Here is a 22860-nt window from a genome sequence, read left to right as displayed (position 1 = left end):
AACAGCTGAAATGTCCTGTTTCTGAGGGCTGCAAATTCAGATCACCAGACTGGTTATCCTCCTGGATGCTGGTCTGAGCTGTGATTAAGGCTTCTTTACTAAACTCCAGCTGGCTGTGCTGGCATGCATGTGTTACACATCCACTCCCCTACTTCTTCTGGCATGGCTGGCAGTACCTCCTATCGACACAGATTCATACGTAGTTACTAGGCTTGCAGTCCATAGGATTATTGAGAAGCCTAGTCCAAATTCCCTGCTGCTCCCAGACATTGTCTGGCTGAATGACTTGCTGAAATTCACACACTAGACAGAAGACATTGAACTCCATAACACAGGAACTGCAGCTCACATCCTAAACCTTCTGTGGCAACTCTAGACTTTTATCAGCTAATGGCTGTAATCAGAACATTTATTTATTTATTTATTTATTTATTTATTTGCAGTTGGCAGTAGCAGGAATACAGACAAAACAGGCAAAATTACAAATTCACAATATCCTGGGGTAAAGATAAATACATTGAACAGATAAGGCATTAAAAAAAATTGATTAAAATAAAAAAATTCAAGAGTAAAATGAGAAAATAAAAAAAGATAAAATAAAGATAAAATAAAGATAATAGGTAAAGAGTAAAAAAAAAGAAACATATAATGTCAAAGCAGAAAACATTCAATTCAAAAAAGGAATTCAAGGTATAAAGGAACATAGTATAATAGAAGTGTGGAAATAGGAATAAAAGAGTTAAAGAGTATTGGAAGATAGATTTAACAGGGGGGAAGAAGAAACCTTAGATATATTATTGGGATATTACTGGTGAAGTTATATATCAGATGGGAAGAAGAATGGAACATTAATGAGAGGGAGAATGGAAGACAAGGGATTTGGGAGTAAGAATGGAAGATAGAGATTAAGAGATTTAGAGATAGATATAGAGATTTAGACTGAGGATGTGTGTTAGGGGGTGAGAGGGTGTATTTTTGGATTTAAAGATAAGGGAGGTGAGAGAGAGGGGAAGGGATGGTTGGTGAGCAGAGAAGTGAGATGATTTATATAATATATATATATGAGTTGATTAGGTAGCCAGTTTAGTTTATGGAGAGAGAGAGGCAGAGAGTGGAAGGTGGATGGATGAGTTGTGTTGCTAAATTTATATGATTTTTGATGATTGTTTTGTTGAATTTTTTTAGAGTGGTCTGAAGTCTGAAGATTGGATGGAGCCCATAGAGAGAAAGAAGGAAGAGATGAGAGGAAGGAAGTGTTTTGTTGGAAGAGTTTATAAGGTATTTGATTAGTGCGTTGATGTTTGTGTTTTTTTTTGTATTTTGATATTTTGGAAGATAATTTTTGATGTTTTTTGATTTATTGAGTTATATTTGGTGTAGTTTTAGTTTGTACCTAGAGTTATTGTGGCTGGTAATTGTTGAAGAGTTAGTTTTTGTGGTGGGGTGATGAGTGAAGGTGAGGACATGAGTTTTTGGATTTGTTACCATAAGTTTTTGAGATTTTTGATTGGGTGCTAAGTGATGTGATTGATTTGAAAAAAGCTTCTGAGTAAGTTTTTGGAGCAGAGTGGGAGGGCAGAGTGATGATGGTTGAAATCATCTGCATATGATGCTTGTGGTTGGATGGAATGATTTTCTGATATTTTTATATAACTATATTAAGATGAATCATGATCATCATGAATAAAGAAAAGAAAGAGGTGTAGAGGAACAAAGAAAGGGGAGATGAAGTAGCCTTTTTGAGGATATTGGAAGTTGGTAATTTCCATATGGAAGGCTTGTTATTAGGTAGATGGAGGAGAGTATAAGTGGTAGAGGCTTAATAAAGGTTGAGTGAAAGCAAATGTGAGAGAGGCTTGAAGTGGGGTTGGAGGTTAGGAAAGGTGGAGACAATGTCAAGTGGTAGGGTGTGGACGTAAGGAATCCAAGTAACGAACAACAGGCAGGTAAGGAAACAACAGGTTGGCTAGTGCAATGTGTGGAATTGAATAGGTTGTTTGGTTGTTAAGAAGTGTCAGAGTTGTAAGGTGTGTGTTGAATCAGAAGTAAGTTTTTTAGACAGTTAGAAAGAATGGGAGAACAGTTTACAGATGTTGCAAAATTTTGCAATCTTTTATGTAGGGGTTATAGAATATTTGTTCCACAATTGAATGCTTGCTTGCAAATTATTCATGGGAACGATCATGGATGGATGATGCTAATAGGTTAAGCAATTGTTATAGCTGCTGTAGTAGGAAAGTGTATATGAATGTTGTCAGGGGCATTAGTGGGGGAGCATTGAGGGTGGAAGGAGTTTCTTTATAGTGTTTCTGAAGGGTTTTTTAGTGGGAGGGGATGGGATGGAGGGATGGAGAGGAGGGGAAGGGAAGAGGGGAGGGGAGGTGAGGGAGGAGTTTGAATAGTAGTTAAGTAAGAGTGAAGTAGAATTGGGTAGATAGGGTTGTTGCAGTAGAGGAGTGAGAAGGAGGAGGAGGTAAGGTGTGGTGGAAAGGGAGAGGAGGAGGGTAGAGTATGTAGAGTAAAAAAAGGAGTTGAACTGTGTAGCTAAATCCAAGCTGGGGATATTGGGTCTGGGGTGGGGGGGGTGAGTTTGCTAGGGTTAAGAAGGGTGGAGATCCTCCCAGAGAATTTCTGGGGTTAGTTTTTGTTATTGTTTTGGAGTGAGAAGAAGTATGTGTGTTATCAGAGAGATAATTTTTTTTTTACTTTATTTCGAAGGGTTTTATATGCAATATGTTGTTCTGGGGTCCTTCAACTTAGTGCAGCTGATCAACAAGGTGATATCTTCAGATCCAAGGAGTTCATTGTCTCATTGTATTCAGCACTGATTAAGCCAATTATTGAATACAATGCCCCCCCCCCAAGGATGTACCACAATAGACATATCAAACAACTAGAAAAATACAAGCAGCAATCACTAAAACAGTGAAAAACCAGTGCAGTATTACAAAGGGGAACATTACCTCTTCTCAGCTACAACACTAGTGACACTTTTGTCTCAGTGCTTCAGATAAAATTAATTTCTCAGTGACAGACTGAAAATGGCCCCTAGTCATACAAAGCTGTATCAGTACAGTTTATTAAAAACTCACTAGGTGTATCATGGCCAAATGCTTATTAAGTGCACTTAGTTCATTATGGTAAAGAAACATATTTCTGCTATAAATGGAGCTCTGTTATACTTCCACAAGTTTAAAGCCAACAACTTAGAAATCAATGTCATAATTAATCAGAAATTATTTCATATTAACAAAACAAAAAGAAGAGAGAGACAAAAGTACAATGAGAAAATACTTTTTCATATTTACACCTAAAGATATTGAGGACTGCTCTTCTGCATTATTTAATAATAGTGGCATTAATTATTATTAAAAGGTTGTTAAGCATTAGACAAAATATAGTTCTCATATGCTCAAGTGCTTCATTATACCTACTGCAGTCCCACTCCTGAATAATAACAAGTATCACTATTGCAGTTTAAATGAGCATATAACATTGAGAAGATGGATTTTGCTTAACAGATGATGGACTACATTCTGCAAAAGAAATATCTTCTTCTTCTTCTTTCGGCTTTTCCAGGTTAGGGTTCGCCACAGCGGATCATCTGTCCGCTCATGATTGGCAGTCGAGTTTTACGGTGTCAGGTTGCCAGCCCTGCACCCAACCTTCCACAGAAGGCACACGCATGCACACGCTCACACCTAGTGCCAATTTAGAGTGTCTAATCCACCTACTGCATGTCTTTGGGATGTGGGAGGAAACCGGAGCACCCAGAGGAAACCCACGTGACCACAGGGAGGACATGCAGACTCCGCACAGAACGCACCCCAGCTGAGAATCGAACCAGAGAACCTCTTGCTGTGAGGCAGCATTTCTAACCGCTGCACCACCGTGTGGTATGTGAATTGATAAAATGAAACATTGTCTTAGGTTGCTATAAGCAGTTGACAGCTCCTAAATCTACAATGTAAATGTTCTTTTCTGTCTGAAAATTGTATAAGCATTTCTGGTACATTACAATACTGAGACATTACAAGAGTGTCATTAAAAAGCCAACTATTGTAATGTTCCTTTGTCTGTCAAAAAATTGTTCAAAAGTGAAGAAAATTCACAACTACATGATTATCTCATATATTCATACCTCCTTTCCCCATCTAGCATATTTCTGGCCCTTTCACAGCACTGGCATTACCTTGCCCAGCTCTTTAAATACAGAAGACCTTAACAGGAATGCAAACAATTCAGTCTTTGCCACCTTTTTTTGGACCTTTCTAAGGCTTTCAGTACCATCTGACAACAAAAACTGCCAGACAGGTTATTCAACAATGATCTTTCCACATCTATCATTGCATGATTTCTTATCTACCTAACAGATCACCAGTAATGAAGTGACAACATCAGTACTCTGCCTTCTTTCCTGTTTCAGTAGGTGTTCCACAAGGATCTGTTTTAGGTCCAGTCCTCTTCACCATGTTCATAAGTGATCTAAGCTAAACCGGCAAACCTACTATTATTGTATAATATACAGATGGCTGTACCCTGATCTGCTTAGCCACTACTCTCCAAGAACTATAAAGACAAACTCAAGAAACATTCTCAGACACTGAAAAAGTGTTAGTCAATGTTTACCTACTTCTCAACCCAAACAAAACCAAACTAACTCTGTTCACCCCTAAAAATGCTGAAATCCTAATGCCTCCTTCATTCTCTCTTAATCCAGCAAAACTATAATTGTAGTAGTTCCACTGGCTAAACTGCTTGGAGTCACTATAGAAGATTAACTTGGATATGATCATCACTTTCACTCCACCATCAAAGTATGCACTAAAAATGTAACCTTTATAAAGCAAAACCTTTACTAACTGTTGCAGGCAGAAAGACACTAGCCTCAGCCCTTCTACTAGCAACCCTCTACTATATTTCTTCTATTTCCACAAACCTCTCATTCTCCCAACTAACCAAACTGGCCCAGTACTATAATAAAGTGGCAAAATGTATGCCATCCTCTCCTCTAGATCTCGTCAATGCTTAGGCCTAATGTAAGTAAACTGTATGGAACTACCAGACTGTCGCACTTTCTCTCAATTAGAGGTAGTCTACAACAATCTAACACCCCCAAAAATGTCTATCCCTATTTGATTTCATACAAAAATATGTACCTAATACAGCCATCTGCTTGACAGATACATTTCTACTACTACCTTCAAAATCTTACAGTCCAGCTGGTGATGTCCTCTAATCTAACTATATGACAATACTATGGAAGAAAATCCCCTTTCACTTTGGCAAGTTGACAGCTCACATTTATTTAAATCATCTCTACAAGTCTACGTGAAGTTTCATGGCTCTGTAAATGCTCCATTGCTCCTGAATAATCCTCATTAATAACATACCTATTTGACTTATTGAAACTATATACCTACTACACACCCCTTTCACTCATTTTACAGCTGTCCTTATATAATGTACTTTGAATTATGCTATTTTTAGTTTTTGGTCTGTTAAAATATAACATTATTATGTATGAATGTTTACTGGAAAATTTGTAATCTGGTGTTTTTTTTCATAACCCTGTTCTGTGATTAAACCATCATTGTATTAGTGGGACTAATACTTTAAGCTGTCTCTTAGACTTTACACTGAAAAGGAACTTTTTTGCCCAGCTAGATTTTCCATGAAATAATTTAGTTAAATAACACATTAAGTGTGTCTGTATAAGTGGTTTTATTATAATATAACTGACTAGCTGAGGTACTATCTAAGTAGCCTGAAATTATGTCTTCAAACAGATTATAGAAAAGATAAAATAACCAGTGATACATTTCATGCCCATTTAACATCTTTGTCTTCATTGTGAGTTTGATTCTTTCCTGTTGAAAATATTAGTTATCAGATTATTTTAAATGTTAATTGATTGTAGAGTTACCAACCAAATTGTTCACTAGGATTCACTAGGATAAACTAGGATTAGGGATTATTTCATATGACCTACCCACTTACCTCCCCCCCCACCACACTCATTATTTATGTCTGAAAGCAACCCCCCCTCTTTGGACCATGCCCCCTTAGGGAGCATGTCGATGAACATCCTCCCACATGTGGCTCCATCAGTCTTTGATGACATTGTGGATCTAATGTTCATACTTTAGAAATACCTTCAGTATGGCTAGATTAAGAATAAGTGCAGTATAATCATTGTCTTTTAATTGCTTTATTAGTGACCATTATTACTATCTTTTTGCAGGTAAATAGTTAAAAAATACTTTCCCAACCTCAGGCTAGAGCTTTGATAGATTGTATGGGTTTACTCCTGGCCATTCTAAATGTTTAAATGGTATCTATATATGACATAAACTTTATAGTCACCGAAAAGACTGTTGTGATCAACATTAACATTATGTGTCAGAACAGAGATTACAAAGGCATTTATTCCTACCAGACTTTAAACCTTTATGGTACTCAAGTTAATTCTATGCAGCTGAATATGTCAGACATTGCATTAGTTGTTGTACCACTAGTTAGGGATTCCCTTCAAAGGATCGAAGTTTCAGAACATCGAACCTCTGATCATCGAAAACCAGAGGATCAAAGTTATTAAATATTGAACCTTGTGAATGGAGATTGCCATACAGTTTGGAATGAGAACTTTAACATTCTCTTCACTGTAGTGCTATGTCAGAGTTGGTATATTTAAGTAGCAGGGGTTGGGGTGTGCAGGAAACTTGCCTGCAAAAACGTGAAATAAGAAGTTTTCACATTTTAGATTTTTTTTCATATGTTTGATTCCAAAATGGTGGACAGCCTGTAAGCACACTGACAGTGCAGCTCCTGCATTCCTATACTATAATCTGACTTCAAACCAGTGCATCGCTTAGGAAAAGTATATCAAACATCAATGGATTAAAGCAGAAATATGAGTACTTACTTGTTTCATCTTTATTTTTCAAAAATTCTCTCATTCTGAAGGAAAAATAATTACTTGTAGGAAACAGAGCCCTGAACCGCATGGTATGGATTCTTTAAGACTAGCAGGCCTAATAAGAAGAAAGTAACAAGAAAAACAACTTTCATAACAAGACTTATCATTTAAAATTTTGCACTACTACTAGGAATCTAACTATACAAGATTAATGGAGAATCAGCCAGATTGGATGGAAACTGCAATCACAAAAACCAAACTGCCTGCAATTACTACTCCTGAGAAAGAAACCACTTCTAAAAGGCAAAAAATTAACAAGCAACAAGAAGAAGCTGGTAAAATGTTTCAAAGATTAAAACAGGAACAACCTTTAACACTGGAGGATCTGAAAACGGCTTTACAACCTTTACAAACAGAGGTGCAGGGTTTCTCTCATAAGCTAACTACATTTGGCTCTACTCTGGACCAAATTGTGCTTAGACTTGAACAAAATGAAGCTAAAATTATGGGCAATTAGCTAAAAATAAATGAACTTCAACAAAAAGCACAAACCAATGACACCATAATTAAAGAATTACAGCAATAAAATGTTAGACTTGGAAGCCAGAAGCCGGAGAAATAATTTTATCATAAGAGGTATTCTAGAGAGCTTTGATTATCTACAACTTATTCCAATAATAAAAGAAATACTAAGCTCTCTACTGACTAATAAAGATCTCCTGGATGAGATTGTGATCGAAAGAGCTCACAGAGCTATAAAGCATGCACAAACAAGTGATCTTCCTAGACAAATCTATATCAGACTGCTTAATTCAGCACATGTTCAACAGATACTGTCAGCTTATAAGATTAAAAAGAATGTTACATGGAAAGCACATAAAATTATGGTTACTCAAGATCTTCCTTTACAAATTAAATAAAATCGACAGATACTCAGCAAATACTGCAATTACCTCATTGAAAATAAGATTTGTTTCCAAATGAGATATCCTGCAACTTTAACATTTTATTACAAAGAAGAAAAAATATCCCTGGAAACACCTGACCAGGCAAAATCCACCTTTCTGCGTCTCTTCAAAGTAAATCCTGCCTGAGACAACTCTTTTCATATCTTTTGATCCAAAAACAACATTTGGAAGGCTAAACAAGTGATACAGCTCCAAAGAACTACAGGACAGAAGAATATACCACTCTTATGGGAAATTTTAAACAAATGGATGTGGAATGTGTTCTAAATAACTCTGCTTACTTGCCTGTAAAGAAAACGTCTTTGCTACACTGTAATACTTAAGGTACTGTCTTTTAGTAACTGCCTTTTACATTTAAAAGTTGCAAAGCTACCTAACACTGACTGCATAGAGAAATGACTTTAAAGTGCATTTACAGCATATAAAAAAGAAGTGTTAAATTACATTTAAAAATGGGATATAACCTTTGATATAATAGTTTAAGTAGTGCAAATACTAGACATAAGTAGTTTCAGTTAAAATGTATACTCATTATTCTACTGGCATAATCATTGAGTTGCTTTTAAGTCTGTCTATGAGCAAGGTACAAAACATTTCTCTTTTTTTTTTCTCTCTGTTTGTTCAAGTAGATGGCACTGGTTAATTATGAATATATGAGTACACAATGATGGATCTATATGACTTTTGCCAGTGCAATGTTAAATGAAGTTTCCAATACATTTTAAAGAACCACAGTTAGTTGCTGTTAGTAAGAATAAGGCAAATGTTGTTGAATTTTAAAGTGCTGCCTTCTTTAAATGTTTAAAATGTATAATCATTATTCTACTGGCATAACCATTGAGTTATCTTTAAATGTGTCTATGATCAAGGTACAAAAACATTTTACTCTTTTTTTCCCTGTTTGTCCAGTAGATGGCACTGGTTAATTAATAATATGAGTTCACAATTATTGCTTGTATGGTTTTTGACAGTGCACTGTTGAACAAAGTTTCCAATACATTTTAAAGAACCACAGTTAGTTGCTGTTAGCAAGAATAATGCAAATGTTGTTGAATTTTTAAAATGATGCCGTCTTTAAATATACATATATTGTACTTGGTTTTTGAAAATATTGTTTTGTTAACTCTTTAATAACTCGTGAAATGTTAAGAATTATAATATGTTGCTGTTACTACAAAACGTTTTATAAAAGCTACTTTTCTCTTTCTCTTTATATAATATCTAAGGGTACAATTAATATAATATTTTAAGAAGTCTGAAAATGAATATGCAGTATATAAATAATAAAAGGAGCGGGATGGGCACAGTCTGTTAGCTCTTGACTGTTCGCATTTGGAACAGTATAGGTATTATTGACATCCCTCTGATATATATCTACACCTTGTTGTTAAAAATAATAGTTTCTTTTAGTTTTTTAACTCATGCACATTTACACATACAGAGGGATGGGTGGTTAGGCACCTATTTAGAGTTTAGGAGTATAGAAGTCACAACATTTATTCTTAAGATAAATACGCTAACAGATAAAGTTTATAACTGTATTTTTGAGTATCAACTAATGAGAAACTTCAACAATATTACTAAAAAATCATAACCATAGACTCTTGGAATGTTAAAGGGATGGTAGATAAAAAGAAAAGAAATTTAATCATGCACCTCACATACCAAACTAAGGCTGATACAACTTTCTGCAAGAAACTCACTTAGATGACCAATTTTGGGTTAGGGAAAGGAAAAGAAAATGGGTTAAAACAATAGTTGCTGCAAATTATAGTTCTTTGTCCAGGGGAGTGGCCATTATAGTAAAGAAATCCTTCCAAGGAGAGATTACTTCCTATAAAGTTGACTCAAAGGGAAGATGGGTATTATTTACTACTGAATATCATACTTTGAACAAACCATTACTCTTTCTTAATATATATAGCCCCTGTTCAAATCAACAGCTCTTCATTTATGAAATCTTTAATATATTAGCCAAATACCCAAATCATCTGTTTATTGTAGGTGGGGACTGGAATGCTTTACTAAATCTAGATAAGGATAGATCGCATAGTAAAAACAGACAGTCACAATCTACCACTACAGCACTTGAAGAATTACAAAATACATTTGAACTAGTTGACCCTTATGTTAAATTTCAATATGATAAAACAATATCAAGATTCACTTTCTTTTCAGCCACTCATAAAACTTGGTCCAGGATATATGCTTTTCTAATTTCCCTTGCTTTCCTTTCTAACAAATTGAATTATGCTGTATCACCTAGAACTCTTTCAGATCATTCCAAAATTAGACTTTTAATAAACTTTCGAGATCATAAACAAAATATTTCCTATTTCAATACCTGGACATTAAATCCTAAAATTATACAAAACCAAGAAACTACACAAGAAATTCAGAATGTGCTAGCCCAGCTTCAAAATGATTTTATATCCGATCAAATTCCATATGACATACAATGAGTGGCTAAAAAGACAGACCAAACCATGGATACCTTGCTCGAGCAATCCAAAAAGGTATATACAGTTAAACAGGAACAAACTGTTGTAAAAAGCCAAACGATCTCCTTAACGCCACTTTATTTAAAAACGTTTTCGCCTTGCTTACTAGCTTGGCTTTATTGGCGTATGGCTACACTTTTGTGCCCAGTAAGTTTGGTGATGTTTCAAGAGAAATGATTAATCTGAAATGTTTTGTTAGAAAACTTAATTTGAAATTGTTTTACAACAATGAAACTGTTGATCCTGGCCTTCCTACATCTTTAAAGTTACCTAGTGTATTCAATCCACCCCTTCATCCATCTCTTATTTCGTTTGAGCAGGCATGTGAGGTTGATTTGAGGCACTTGTTTAATAATAGATCTTCGAAATGTTCTAACAATGTGTTTAACACTAGTAAGGTTCAATCTGAATTGTTAGGAAATTTATGTAACACACCAGTTAGACTTTTAAAACCTGATAAAGGAGGTGGCCTGGTGTTATTCAACGACCAAACTTATAAAGAAAAAATGCTTTCTGTACTTGACACGCCTGCGTATGCCGAAGTATCTCTTAATGAGATCCAAGTAGCCCAAAAAAGAATAAGGGGGTACTTTCGGGACTTATACCTCGAGGGTAAAATTGATTTGGAGATTTACAACTATATAGACATGACACTACCTAAATTACCTGTCATGTTCGGCATACCAAAGGTACATAAAGATTTGATTAGTCCACCAATGAGGGCCTTAATTGATGGTAGGTCCTCATTGACCTACCCTTGTGCAAAGCTTGTTGACAAATTGTTATTTAAATATGTGACACACTTACCAGGGATTTGTAAAGATTCATGGTCCTTTTTAGAGGCCATGAGTAGTCAACCCTTCAACAGTGACGTTAATTTTCTCACTGTTGATGTGGTTGACTTATATACTTCAATACCCCACCAAGAAGCACTTGAATGGTTGGCTTTATTGTTGTCTGAAATAGGAGCTCCAAAAATAGAAATAGATGTGATTACAGAAATTCTGGATATAGTGTTATCCACGAATTACTTCATCTTTGATAAGAAATATTATTTACAAAAACAGGGAGTAGCCATGGGCTCTCCTTGTGGAGCATCAGTAGCCAACTTTTTTATGGGCTATTGGGAGAAACATTTTGTTTTCTCCTCGCCTGATCTTTTGAAACCAGTCAAATACTACACGAGATTTTTAGATGATATTTTTATCTTGTTCGAAGGTGATAGTATATTGGCTGATTCCTTCATGTCATCTATTAATAACACCGTAGAATTTTTGAATTTTACTTACAATTTTTCCACATCCAGTATTGATTACTTAGATGTGAAGCTTGAAAAGGACCTTAATACATGCACTTTTACTTCAAAGATACATAGAAAATCCACGTACTGTAACTCATTCTTGCATTTCTCTAGCCATCATCCTTATAGACAGAAAAAAGCTATTGTCAAAGGACAATTTGTTAGAGCAGCGAGAATGTGCAGTACGTTGGATTATTTCTATAAAGAATGTTCTTTCCTCACAGAACTATTTTTGAAACGAAGTTATCCTTCTAAATTTGTGCATGAGATTTTGAAGGAAGTGTCTTTAAAAAGATGTAATGGGTTCTATAAGGCGATTCTATCAAATGTTGAGTCGAATAACCTGTTTCAACATGAAGTTGACTTTCAATCCATCCAAGTCCCAGTTCCACATCATAATCTCGAGTGTCCTAAAAAAACAACTGATTTTGATCCAGCCCTATGTTATGTGACTACCTTTAGTTTTGATACTAAGGAAATTGTTGCTATCATTCAGAAAAACTGGGATTTCATTTTGAGCAATCCGAATTTAGTGAAGAAATTTGGGCAGTTTCCTAAATTTGTTTTTAAAAGAAACAGGAATTTAAAAGAGCTATTACAGAAGAACAACTTAGACAGAAGTTTTAACAAAAAATTGGGTATGTACCCATGCGGGTTCTGCAATAGGTGTAGCAAAATTAAATCTGGCCAGACATTTACATTGAGAGGTCACAAGTACAATATTAGGTACCCCCTCAACTGCGAAAGCAGATTTGTTGTTTATGTTGCCCTATGCAACTGCTGTCCGTCTTTCTATATTGGAAAGACGGACCGCAGATTGCGAGATAGAATATATGAGCACATTTATGCCATGAATAAGAGAAATGAAAATAATGCGCTGGCTAAGCATTTGATTGATTATGAAGGGCATAGTTTTTCATTTATGGCTATTGATCAGATCAATACATCAATTAGAGGGGGTCCTATTACACTTCTTTTGGAAATTAAAGAATTGGAGTGGCAATTCAGGACTGATGCTTTTCATTGTCCTGGATTGAATGATAATTGTAATATTATGCCTATTTTAAAATTAAGAAGTTATCTTCGTTAATTAAATTCAACCTGATTGGGAAATTTATGTTCCTACACATACCTATATATATATATATAGTTCTTGACCGTTTCCAACTTAGTAAGTTTTCAGTTAAGTAAAAAAATTTTTAATTTTTTCTTTGTATATAACAATAGGTAGAGATGTTTACTTATTCATTTTTTTAAATGAATCTTTTTTACATGACTTTTTTATATGACTCTCTTATCTTATGGGATTTAATTTTGATTAATGAATAATTTAATGTACTATGTGTATTTACCTATTCAATCCTACTTAGTAGCAGAATGTGTTTTGACATGTAATATGTTTTTAAAAAAGATGCTGTCTCATGACATCATTTCCTTTTGTTAGTATATATAAGTTGCACTTTGAAATTGGTTCTACATTCCTCTGATGAAGCCAAGCTAGTAAGCAAGGCGAAAACGTTTTTAAATAAAGTGGTGTTAAGGAGATCGTTTGGCTTTTTACAACAGTTTGTTCCTGTTTAACTGTATATACCTTTTTGGATTGCTCGAGCAAGGTATCCGTGGTTTGGTCTGTCTTTATACAATGAGTGGCTACCAAGGCGGTCATCAGGGGTATTATTATTCAAAAATCTACTTGGCTCAAAAAAAAAGTATAACAATCTTAAGAATGAACTAGAGTATCAAATAAACACTGCTGAACTAGAACTTCAGGAAAAATATTCTAAAGAACTTGAGGAAAAAATAATTGATTGGCAAAAACAATTACACAAACACTATTTAGAAAATATCTCCTTCTTAGGATTAAGGTCAATATATCAATATTCAGAATGGGCTCAAACACCATCACAATTCCTAGCTAGACTAATTAACATAAAAAGTGGACCTCCTAAGATCAAAGAAATAAAATATGAAGGACAGATGAAATATAAAGATCAAGATATAGTGGACACTTTTGAAGATATTTATAAGAAATTATACAATATACCCTTATCACCATCTTCAGACAGATTTGAGGATTTTATATATAACATAAACTTTCCACAAATTACAGAAGATCAAAGGAAACTCTTAAAATCACCATTACAATTAAAAGAGATAAAAGCTGCAATAAAAAAACTAAAACTAGGTAAATCCCCTGGGCCTGATGGATACACATCTGATTTTTATAAGCTATTCATGGAACCTATCTCCAAAGTGTTATTAAAAATTTTCAACTATATAATACAATATGGTATAACAGACAAATACTTAAATAATTTCAAGACAGTGTTAATTCCTAATCTGCATTCTGACCCAACAGGAAAAAATATTATAGTTCATATGTTTATAAGTTGCTCAATTAAGTTTAAAATAAGGCTTATCTAGTCCCAGCAGTGTGTCTTGGCAAAAGGATTTTACATGACATGAGAGAACCCAATGCATGACTCAAGCCATCCATGAAGCTGTACTGAATGATGCTGTTCAAAGAAAACAACACCCAAATGAAATCAACATAGATATATAACATTACAGAATGGATAAAGAGTGCAATGCAGTTTTGAATATTTTTGAAATTTTTTGTGATTCCGTGTATACTTGCACTCCTCTCTAGTCTACAAAGTATTTTGCCCTCCTTCTGTAAATTGTGTAGTGCTGATGTTTACCCATGTATTAGGTGCTTTTGGTGTTTAAGCTGCACAATGCAGTTGTGCTATGCACCATAAACTAAAGTGTCAAAATCAAAACTACATATTGTTATGGAACACATTACTGCTGTATTTTGTAGCCTAGTATCCAGAAATTATGCCCCTAAACACCTATGTCACTATTCACTTGAATATCACACAGTGCTGTTTTATTATGCATCTTGTGGAAGTAAACAAACATAACTCTCGGAATGTCATATGTGCTGCAAACATGCAGGTTGTACACCGCTGTTCTTCTGCGTATACTACTTTTCCACTGCACACTTCGGAGCACTCTTTGCATAATACAACTGCATGGCATGTTGTCTTTTCTGTTGTACCCTTTCCCAATGAGCACCTTTTAGTCTGCTCAGCTACTAGATACTGATTTTAGCTACTAGATACATATTACTTTCCTCCTGTATAAAAGGCAGTTCACATTACACACCTTCTCTAAATGAGATGTACAGTGACTATGTGTTGTACTCTGACTTCACTCAGCACTTTTTTCTGAGTTCTACTTTCAGTGCAACATGCAAGTCCACATTTGAAAAGAACTGCTGCAAGTTGCTGTTCTGATATGAGTCTGTTCATGCCATTACACTGAATACTAACAGATGATAAATGCACCTTTTACTTGCATGTTTCTGAACTATCCATATCTGCAGTTCAGTGCATAGGTCTCCATTCAGACTGCAAATTGAACACAGTCAGACTGCAAACTTGAATCTTGCAATCATTTTGGAATAGTTACTCTTAGTCAACTGCAGGTTGTTATACTGTTTGTCTGCTGATGGGTAATGCATCCATTCAAACTGCTTTAAATAAACTGAACAATGTTACGGTAATGATGTTTTGTATGGCTGGCCAGATGTTGAGAACTGCTCTTTAGTTATGCATAATCACAAACTAAACTTCTGTCTTTTGAATCAAAGAACAGATCATTTGTGTGCAAAATAGATTCGAGTTAACAGAACAATACATTTTCATTGAGTGATGTTTTGTATACCAAATAATATCTGTTTGACAGAAAAATTTGGTTTGCTTGAGTCACATGAGTTGCCTAGACAATTAGTATTTAGAACAAAGGGCTACTATTTGTGCAATAGTGTTAAAAGAATTTAATAAAAATTCTACTTTTTAAAAGCAGTAACTTAATGAGAGTTGTATTATAACAGATAATATATTGATATGCATAAAATAATTTATAGTTAAATCAAACTTTATCTTGCACTCACCCGGAGCATGTCTATATGTAACTGCTGCAGTGTGATGTGATTAACTACTCACTTTCAACCTTAATAAGCTCATCTTTCATCTGCTTTGACAAAAGTGCTGTAGTTATGTCAGCTGAGCAGCATAAGAAAAGAAATACTGTTTTAATTGCTTTGAACTTGCAGTTTTCTTATCAGTGAAAAACCTATAAAATGTAATTCTTCTGTAACAGTGTGTTTTTTGTAGAAAGTATTCTATAAATACAATATGCAAATGTAAGAGACGTTATTGCTACTTCTTTCCTTTTCCCAAATTAAGGCAAATAAATGTATGTTTCATATATTCACCAGTCCAAAAACACGCAATAGCTACAAAGAATCACACACAAGCAGACAGACAGAAAGATACACACACACACACACACACACACACACACACATCTACGTATGCATGTATGTATGTATCTATCTATGTGTGGGGAATATCATCAAATACCCTGTTGGTTACATCTGTTTAGTCAATAAAATTGGGTCATCTACACAGACGGTTGACAGGTGTGTTAGACTTTGCAATTCTCTTGGTTGGGAAACATGCCCTTTCCCTGACATTGTGCAGTCTTGAATTTGGTATAAGTAATTATCAGGGGGTGTGAGGGGTGATTTAATTTTTGAGTTAATGTTTTGCAAGCACCAAGATTGTTGCTCTGCATATGAGTAGTACTATGTCAATGTTTGAAAAGTCGAAGTTGACTTTGTGAACGGTGATGCTTGGGTGTTTTGATAAAATTCAGTACACACACACAGACACACACACACAGACACACACACACACACACACACATATATATATATATATATATATATATATATATATATATATATATATATAAATATGTGTGTGCATACATAAAGAAGCTAACCGATGGTGTAGCAAACCGCGTCTCAATACTTAAGCTTTTAATCCTGACCTCACTAACGTCAGGAATGGCTTTCAATTAGGTCTAGAGGAGAGGGAAGGCAAGTTTTCCACTTTTCCACTACAGCTGCTTGCTAAGTTGGGATTTCATATTTTATTTTGATGAGTGTGGTTCACTAAACTGCAACTTGATGAAATTAAGTGTGTTCAAATACATATATATATATATATATATATATATATATATATATATATATATATACACACACACACACACACACACACACACACATATATATATATATATATATATATATACACACACACACACAGTGGATATAAAAGGTTTACACACCCTTATTAAAATGCCAGGATTTTGTGATATAAAAAAATGAGACAACAATAAATCATTTCAAAACTTTTCCCACCTGTAATGTGACCTATAACCTGTACAAGTCAACTTGAAAAACAGTTCTGTTAAGAAAAAATATAAAAAATAAAAAAAGTACATTAAGCTGGTTGCATACGTGTGCACACCCTTAAACTAATGTTTTGTTGAAGCACCTTTTGATTTAATTACAGCATTCAGTCTTCTTGGATAGGAGTCTATCAGCATGGCACATCTTGATGTGGCAATATTTGCCTACTTTTCCTTGTAAAAGTGCTCCAAATCTGTTAGATTGTGAGGGCATCCCTTGTGCACAGCCCTCTTCAGGACATCCCACAGATTTTCTATTGGATTTAAGTCTGGGTTCTGGCTAGCCCATTCCAAAACTTCAATTTTCTTCTGGTGAAGCCATTCTTTTGTTGATTTGGATGTATGCTTGGGGTCATTGTCGTGTTGAAAGGTGAAATTCCTTTTCATCTTCAGCTTTCTAGCAGACGACTGAAGGTTTTGGGCCAAAAGTGACTGGCATTTGGAACTGTTCATAATTCCCTCCACCTGGAATAAAGCCCCAGTTTCAGGTGAAGAAAAGCAACCCCAAAGCATGATACTGCCACCACCATGCTTCATTGTGGGGGTGGTGTTCTGTTTTTTTTTTTTTTTGCAAATTTTAGCCATGCCTGGATGTTTTTCTGTGTAACTCTAACCCATAGCTCAGACATAAGGAGAATACGGGAGATTGTTGTCACATGTAGTACACAACCAGTAATTGCCAGAAATTCCTGCAGCTCCTTCAGTGTTGCTGTAGGTCTCATGGCAGCCTTGCTGATCAGTTTTTGTCTTGTCTTTTCATCAATTTTGGAGGGATGTCCAGTTCTTTGCAACGTCACTGTTGTCCCATATTTTCTCCACTTTTTGATGACTGTCTTCACTGAGTTCCATGGTATCTCCAATGTTGTGGATATTTTTTTGTACCCTTTTCCTGATTCTTACCTTTCAACAATGAGATCCCTTTGATGCTTTGTAAGCTGTCTGCAAACCATGGCTTTTGCTGTAGCAGGCAACTGAGTAAATGTCAGGAAAATCCTACTAGGACAGCTGAACTTTATTTGGAGTTAATCATAGTCATTTTAATTGAAGCCAGGTGTGTACTCAAGAAGACTGAATGCTGTAATTAAATCAAAAGGTTCTCAACACAAAGTATTAGTTTAAACGTGTGCACACTTATGCAACCAGCTTATTGTACATTTTTTTTTTATATTTTTCCCCTAACATATTTGTTTGTTTTTCAATTGAATTGTACTGGTTATAGGTCACATTAAAATTGGGAAAAGTTTTGAAATGATTTATTGTGGTCTCATTTTTTTTATATCACAAAAACCTGTCATTTTAACAGGAGCATGTAACCTTTTGTATCCACTGTGTATATATATATATATATATATATATATATATATATATATATATATATATATATATATATACATAGATATGGTTTACTATTAAAATTTTGACGTAGCATTGTGCACCTATGACTTATTCCAACTACAGATGTTCAAATAGTTCATACGTGTGCAAGCTAAATGATCGAATGTTATATTTGCGAATGTACTGTGCATTCGCAAATATGAACGTTTGAAGGGATGTACAGGGATCGTGGTACATTGCAATTAGGGAAATGCATCCCTTTCCTTTCTGTAGTGCGATCTCAGAGTTTGAATATATAGTTAAAGGGGGTGTGGGGGGGCACAGGGGGGCTTGCCCCCCTGCATAAACAGGATGTTAGATGTAGTTGTTAGAAAGTTACTGCAAAGGTGGCATTGTTGGTAAGTGCCATAAAATGTTGTGTTCGACATTTTCGGCATTCACAACTGATTTTTGACATTAGGACCATTAAGTAATGTGTACTTTTGGTACCGTTTCAATATTGTAATAGTAAACATATATATATATATATATATATATATATATATATATATATGTGTGTGTGTGTGTGTGTGTGTGTGTGTCTGTCTGTGCATGCCTGTATATGTATATATCTAGTTATATTTTATATGATCCAAAACCACACCAACAGTTATTTCTTATATCATGGCACAGTTTTCAATGAAATGTGTTTCATTGAACTGTAGATTCGGCAAAATGAATTTTCAATGAATTGTACCAAAGTTTTTTGTTTTCAGTGAAGTGAAATGCAACTGCATATATACATGTATGTAGGTGTAACTATTCCAGTGTTACAGTCACATGATGTTCTATCACATGACATGACTTATGGTGTGTGTGTAAGGACCAAAGGAAGTGCCTTGAGGACACATATTGAAAAACTGGAAAAGATTAAGAAAAGAAAAATGAAGCATCTATGTATTTATAAGTATACATAAACATATATAAAATATTTGCAATTAGTCTAATGGAAGTAGTTCTTTTTGAAGACTTATACCACATTGCCTTTGTGTTTACATTTCTATTATGCATAAATTATTCAGCAACTTTGAAGCAGCAGCACTGAAACAAACTCCAACACATCACAATATTTTTTGCAGAGTACTTCACAATACTACAGGGAACTATACAGATCATTAATAACCACACCCTTTGTAAGTGATTGTAATATTTTGAGGCAATATCATTTGGTATATCTATCTGTCTATATCTATATATCTATATCTATATCTATATATATATTTTTATATATTTTATATATATATATATATATATATATATATATATATATATATATATATATATATATATATATATATATATATATGTGTGTGTGTGTGTGCGTTTGTTTGTGTGTGCGTTTGTTTGTGTGTGTCTGTCCATATCTTTCTATCTGTATCTATCTGTCTATACTGGTTCATAGGTTTATAGGTGTTTACTAGGCTAATGACTGCAAGGGACTTTTTCAGCCTAGCCATACATTCCAAATCGCTGACAAGTTCGGATACCCTTGCAAAGTGTAAGCAAGGGCTTGGGAGATGAAACATTTACAAGCAGGGGCCTGGGAGATGAAGCATTTACAGGTTGTCTGTGTCCATTAGAGACATAGGTGCCAAGTCAGGGATGAATTTCCTGTTTCCCATCCAGTTGTCCAAGTTGCATTTGAATTGGTTTAGGGAGGAACTCTGCTTCACATGGATGCGGAGCCTGTTCCAGAGATGGGGTAGTCTCTGGGATACATACCTGTCTCTCCAGCAGGTCCTATTTATATCACAGGCAATGTTTACCTATTTAGAATGGGTAATTCTGGTGCTGTTTGTTCTGCGGATATGCAGGAAGTCCATCAGGATGGGGTCTGACAATGCCCTGTATGCAAGGCATAGATATCCCATCCAAAGCCTGTATGAGACAGAATACAGGGATAGGGCCTTGAAGCAGTCTGCACAGGACATTTTACTTAACACCCTGTACTCTTTTAGTGAGGAAACTCTGTGGCCATTCTAGTTGTTGGATATTCCTGGTTTGGGCCCCACCAAAGGGGCCATTGTACTCAATGATAGGTCAGATGATGAATGCCAAATACAGTGGTACAGTGATTTCCTTGGACAGAGATGCCATACCTTTGTTTATAAGTTGAGCAATATAGACTGATTTTCTCACTACTGTAGACACATGATGGTCAAAGGCTAGATTACTGTCTAGGTCCCTGACTGCTGGATTATCTCTAAGGGGTGTGTTGTCAATATGATAGTTACCAGGGGTGGATGACTTTCCAAAGGATACTATTATGAATTTCTTGGCATTTAGTTTTTGTCCATGGCTCTGACACTAGTTTGTCTGTGTTAGCCCTTCGTGGAGAACATTTGTGTCAGTGTAGGATTCAATGACATCTCATAATTTGCCATCATTTGTAAAATTAGTCAGACAGAGGCCATTGACATTGGCCTTGACTTCAGAAAAGTAAATGCCAAAAAGGAGCAGTCCAAGGACTGATCCCTGAGGGACTCCACTTGTGACTGGCTTCTTTGTAGAGGTGGGCTGCTTAATTCTAACTTCATGGGTCCTGTTTGTGAACCAGGAGGCTATCCACTGGGTGATATTCAGGTTTTTACCTAACTTGCAAACTTTGTCAACAATGCCCAAGTGCGGTATTGAGTCAAGCACCCTGGCTTGGTCAAGGTAGGCAGTGTGAACCATTTTGCCCTCATCCATTGCTTTGGTGACCTTTTCAGAAAAAGTTCACCAGGTTGAGTAGGCGTGATCTGCCCTTGACAAAACCAAACTGGGCTGTGTCCAGTGACTGGAGGTTTACAATATCACAATTGATCATTTCCATGATAATTCTTTCCATGGTTTTACATACAGTATAAGACTAGTGAGACTTATGGGTCTGTAGATGGCCCTCCTTTGTGTAGAGGGATGACTGTTGCTGTTCTCCATTCATGAGACATACAGCCTGTTTGCATGTACAGTTAAATAGCAATTTCAGAGGGTTGGATAGATCATGTTTCATGCTATTTAGAAGGCATCCTGGGATATTGTCTGGGCCCATTGATACAGTGTTCCTGGCCTTGGAGAGAGCATTAAGGACCTATTCCCTAGTGATAGCAGGTTAAGTTGTATTTGATGGTATTTCCTGAGGAAATGTTGAGAGGGAGAGAGGGGTATAGTTGAAGTTTATCAGACAGTAGGTGTGCTATATCTTCTGGCTCAGTATAGGTGGCTCCATTTACAATGAGCTCTGCACACAATTGTGTGTTGCCATTGAGGTTGTGTTCATATCTAAAGAATGCCTTGTGGTTGTCATTGTCATGGGAGGCCATATTTACCTCAAATTTGGCTTTGGCAGACTTTATTTGTCCTTTGAGTTGGTTTAGTTTAATCAGAGTGCTTTTATCCTTCTGGGTGCTGCACCTCTTAATTTTTGCCATGATTTTCTTCCTCCTGTTATACAGCCTATTGATTTTTTGATTCCACCAGGTTGGCTTGTTTTTTTGAGTTAGTTCTGTACTTCTTAATGGTGGGTACAGCAGCCTGTATGCAGCTATTAACATGCTTGTAAAAGGATTTTTGTGAACAGTTCTGCATTGGCAGCAGTGTTCTCAGAATGTATGGGGGCTTGAAATTTTGCCAGGTTATCACATAATAGCAGGAAGTTAGGGTTAGGGTATTTCCTGAATATTCCAGGTTTAGCTGGGGTCCAGGTTTTATTTTTACTTCAAAGGAGACCAGTTTATGGTCTGACCTTACCAGGGAAGGAATTACAGTACGGGGTGTGCATTACTCTCCCATATCAGTGAAGACCAGATCCAGCATGGTTGCACCCCTGGCTGGTGTATTGATGGTCTGGTCCAGGGAGTTTGTGTTTACAAAATCCAGGAATCTCTGTGCCTGTAAGTTTGGTGTAGTATAGGATTCCTAGTTAATAGAGAGGTAATTAAAGTCAGCCATGAATATGGTATTGGGTTAGATGGCGAGTGTGTCCAACAAGTTTAAATACATTGTATGGGTTTCCTTGGTCATAGAGGGCAACATATAGCTTGCAAGGAGGGGGTATTGGATTTTGCCTGTGGTGAATTGAACATGGAATAGCTCATATGCATTGTTTGACCAACCTTGAGGTATTAATTATTTTTGTTGTAAATCAAAACACCTTCACCTTTAGTCCTGTCTGTGTAGTAACTGGTCTAAATGTGTGGAAGGCATTATAAACTTGCACTGTTGGTGTACTCTCCACAGCTTTAAACCTTGTCTCAGTGACCGCACAGATGTCAACATTCTCTAGGGTGAAGAGAGCGTCTAGCGAGTGGAATTTTTTGTTTAGATTCCTAGCATCGAGCAGTAATTCCTTTAGATTTTCTTGGTTTTGATTTGTTGTGTTAGAAGTACTTTCAGTTTGGAATTGCCTAAAATGGCACTATGGGGAAGACAATGTTTTAGCTAATATTTGAAAGCCTAGAGGGGAGAGGTGCAGACCATCCCTGGCAA

This window comes from Protopterus annectens, chromosome 17.part0 (genome assembly GCF_019279795.1).
Source record: "Protopterus annectens isolate FY-2018-M chromosome 17.part0, PAN1.0, whole genome shotgun sequence".
NCBI lineage: Eukaryota > Metazoa > Chordata > Ceratodontiformes > Protopteridae > Protopterus > Protopterus annectens.
This window is presented reverse-complemented; position numbering follows the sequence as displayed.